We start from the raw sequence: 4,185 nt of genomic DNA, 5'->3' as shown, positions 1-4,185 counted from the left end.
ACATTTAATACGATATTCATATAATGTTTCCATTTGTAAATGAATATAGTTGGAGAACTCAAACCTGTTGCATAAATTATACAACTCTTTCTCGCGCGGATACGGCATGTGTGGCAGGTAGTAGGCTTTCCGTAGATAAGCCGAACCGACTTGAAATTTATAGTAACAACATTAGTGTTCGCTACACGAACAACTAAAAATCCTACCAGATTTGGTAGGATTTTTATTTATTTGGTTTAAGAATTATATTATAAAAAGTAGTATTCTTTTATTTTACATTTTTGAACAAAAATGTATAAGTTTAGGTGCTTAAAAAAATAATTACCTTAATTAAACAAAGTAAAAATAACAACGGTAAAATCATTGTACCACGTGGCTTGGCTATCATCACGCTGTTGGTTATGAAGGCAGGGATTTGATCCAGCTATGCTGGTTCCCGTTAAATCACTGCGCGGAGGATGTTGCGTTACATGTATATCGAATGTGCAAGACTCGATGTAGGGCGACATCGGTTTTATGCATTCATTTCACTAACGTTTGCAAGATATTACATTGTTTCCAGTTAACAATTTTTTATTATACAGGAACATATCTTTTTTTAACAGACGATCCTTGCTTCAATACAGAATATTGCCCTTGACATGTATGATAATGTTTTATCTAAGCAATAAATGTGTCTTCGTTTGCTTTAAATCGTCTTTCTTTTATCAACAAAACAAGTGTATAATGCATTAAGTTGTATGCTTACATTTACAAAACATAGGATGGATTTCACCCGTTTATAGCAAAACAAAAGAACATAAGAAGCAGATTATGAGAAATCAAGGTGTGTATCAAGCCTGGTACCTAGGGTACTGCATCCAACTTTTCATTCGCTGCTCCCGAACTATTCTAAAGTTGGTCTGGACTTTTAGGTGTTTCTGTTTGTCACGTTTATGTATATTTAAAGGGTACAATGTACGATCATTTACAATGGTGATGTCAGTCCTATGTCGGGGGGCGATATGATACATAATGTATGCCCATTTCAAGACATCGGGCAGATGTCGGACACAAATTAAAACGCATGTTCATTCTTTGTGCTGTTAAAATGTCTTCTTTATATTTTTGAAAGCCACGGCATAATTGAAATTGAATTGCCCCGAAACGCTTAAACTCGCAACAAATAGATTAATCAAATGGTGAGTCGCATTATACGTTTGACATTTGTCTGTGTTTTTAGTGTTTGGTGCTGATGGAAAAGTTTCCATTTCATTAAACCTGAAACTTCGAATAATTCTAATGACATTATATTTCCCGCTGCATATATTACCATTCAGTATTGCTTCTTAAGTGATACAATTAAACAAATAGGTAAATCCGTATACACATATGACTTTGTGCAACTGGATACGTTTCGTATTATGATTATACAAATATCTGAACAAGGTATTTTCGCAGATACAAATAAGATGCCCATGCAACGCACAGCTTGAGTTGTTCAGGTTTTTGGATGCTGGCATGCGACCCCTGCGGATAGCAATGCATCTCGTTGATGACCCAGTCATGAAGGCGGCTGGCCAATTTCTCTTCGCTTGCCAGTCTGTAATATGACTAATACCTTGCCACCAGATTGAACAAAGGGGTAGCGTCGACACTTTAAAACGAAATTACTGTTTTCCGCGTCGGCCTTTACTTAGCTAAAAATACCATTTTTGAATGTGTTTCCCTTGCAACTCTAAGTGTTAAAGGGGCCTTTTCACAGATTTTGGCATTTTTTTAGCTTAATCATTAAATGCTTTATATCGATAAATGTAAACATTGGATCGTAAAAGCTCCAGTAAAAAATCAAGAATAAAATTAAAAAAGGAAAAGAACATTGCCCGGACCAGGTTTCGAACCAGTGACCCCTGGAGTCCTGCCAGAGTTCTGAAGTAAAAACGCTTTAGCCTACTGAGCTATTCCGCCGAGTACATATTCGTGAAGTATTTTATACCTTATATAAGCAATCTTCGTAGTTTCACAAAATTTAACGACAAAAACAGAACTCTCCAAATTATTCAATCGTTTCGCGTTGCAACGCTTTATAATTTTTAGGTTTTAAAATCGTCAAAAGATGCATATAATGGCTATATTAGACCATGGTAAATGTTCAGTATTACTGTTTCCTCACAAATATCATAACTAAAACGAAAATTTGCGAATCTGAAACAACTTTTTTCAATTTTGTCAATTTACCAAAGCGTGAAAAGATCCCTTTAAAGTGTAACGCTGCACAGATGTGACGTGGCGTGTTTCGTCTCTGCGATTATTGTCTATTCAGTAAAAAAAGCACATTTATGTCGCACAAATGAAACCAAATATATGCAAGATAGCATGTATATTTAAATACCGGCCGTACAAGTTAAGGGGTTGGACGGGGATATCGCAATCAGACTCGCATTCAGTTCATCTGATCGCTAGACCGCTGCTTATTACGAGGCAAAGTTTGATTAAAGTTCTTTGAATACTATGTTTAAAACTACACACACGCACAAATTTCACCAATCGCGTGTTTTAAACCACCAATACTTCAAAATGATTGTTCAAGTGCAATATTCGTAACAAACAAAGAATTTCAAACTGGTGTTTCCCCTGATTAGGTGTAGGGGGTTTCATTATCACCCATAAATTATTTCCGACTACTCCATACACGTAAATATTCTTCCTAATGCACCAATAAACAAAAAAGTGCAAAAAGGAAGGACAGTAAAGCGGTAATTATATACAGTTTTTGCTCCTGCGCTATATTTATAACACAGATGATTCGTGAAATATTTTTCCTAAAATATTGAATGCATTCGATTCCTTTGTCTGATGTTTTTGTTAAAGAAAACGACTATCAAAATTTTCTGTTCATCGACTTTAACAGTTAAAGCATACAGAGTAATGTACCGGAAGAAAATGGAAAATATATGCATAATCAGATTTACACTGGCTGTTTCAAACATTTCACCACAATCAATTTTTGTTAATTAGTTATCTACGTTTATCAGGTTCGGTATTTAAACTATGCAAGCTACATGTAATCGAAATGTTGACACGAACATATTAAGTCGGAGACAAAATAATTTCGAATTATTGATGAAATGATTCATAGTTTATTATGCTCTAAAAGTGTATTAAGACCATTAACGCTTCTTGATCTGTTCCGGAGAATAGATATGTTCAATAATTGTACAATATAAAAATACATGTTAACTTGCGATGTAGTGGCCAACTTATACTCAATATACTCCATTAATTATCCGATGCTCTAGTTTCTAATACGCGGATACCATATTCAAAACAAGATAACACTCATTACAACGAAACATGCACAAAACTCGTGTTACTTTCACATATTCTGAAAAGCAGTTTTCGCTAGTCCTCGTGGTTTTAATTTAAGGTAAGACTGCGTTCTTTTAATTGCAATGTAGAATCACTTCAACGGATAAAGGATTTATATAACTTTGCGCATATCCAACTTTCAAATAATAAGATTAAAATATATTGAAATACTTACGGACTATTCGTGAGTTATAGGCTAATATTATCGTTTCATAAATGGAATACACAATGCAAAATATTTGGGAATTAAGCTGTCAAATTCAAATGGAAATGATATTTGTTATTTGCAAACGCTACATTTTGATCACTTTGTTTTCAAGGCTTTCTATATGTTTTACATAGCAATTTGTACTTGTACGTCTGTGGTCTTGGTTTTTATTCATGTACTTCTGCACATATATGAGCGGATAATTTAAGAAAGTATTAATCATAAATATCCACTGTTAATATTAACTTCTGCACATAAATGAGAGGATAATTGAAGATCGTATTACTCATAAATTGCTACCATTTATATGAGATATACATGCATGTTTAGAGATGAGTTGCATTTGTCCTCCCATCGGTTAACAGGTATAGCTAAATAGCGAGTGCTTCCGCCCGTCCCAGTTTAATTTTTAAAATCTTGTTTCATTTAATCGGTTAAAAAAGGGAATATGCGACGTTTCGTGTGAGCGCTGTAACCCCGCGCTTTGTGATAAGTGCTCAAAATCACGAACTCCAAAAATATGAGTAGCGTGAATTACCAACTAAACATGACGGGCGGACACGGCTTTCCACCGACAGAAAACAAAGGGTTTAAAATGTAGATGTTTTAAATCTGATAAGTCATAGATT

General features: G+C 34.6%; 1 protein-coding gene across 1 annotated transcript in view; it reads left to right on the top strand.

Moving 5' to 3' along the window:
• The first annotated feature begins 3,315 nt into the window (after positions 1–3,315).
• The window catches only part of LOC127860556 (uncharacterized), a 5,622-nt gene continuing 4,752 nt past the window's right edge, over positions 3,316–4,185 (top strand). The window contains exon 1 of the mRNA XM_052398677.1: positions 3,316–3,406. The gene's annotated coding sequence lies outside the window, so the exon portion shown is untranslated. The remainder of the gene's footprint in view (positions 3,407–4,185) is intronic.

Source organism: Dreissena polymorpha, chromosome 15 (genome assembly GCF_020536995.1).
Source record: "Dreissena polymorpha isolate Duluth1 chromosome 15, UMN_Dpol_1.0, whole genome shotgun sequence".
Lineage (NCBI taxonomy): Eukaryota > Metazoa > Mollusca > Bivalvia > Myida > Dreissenidae > Dreissena > Dreissena polymorpha.
Note: the sequence above shows the minus strand (reverse complement) of the source record. Positions and strands in the feature narration are given on the sequence as shown.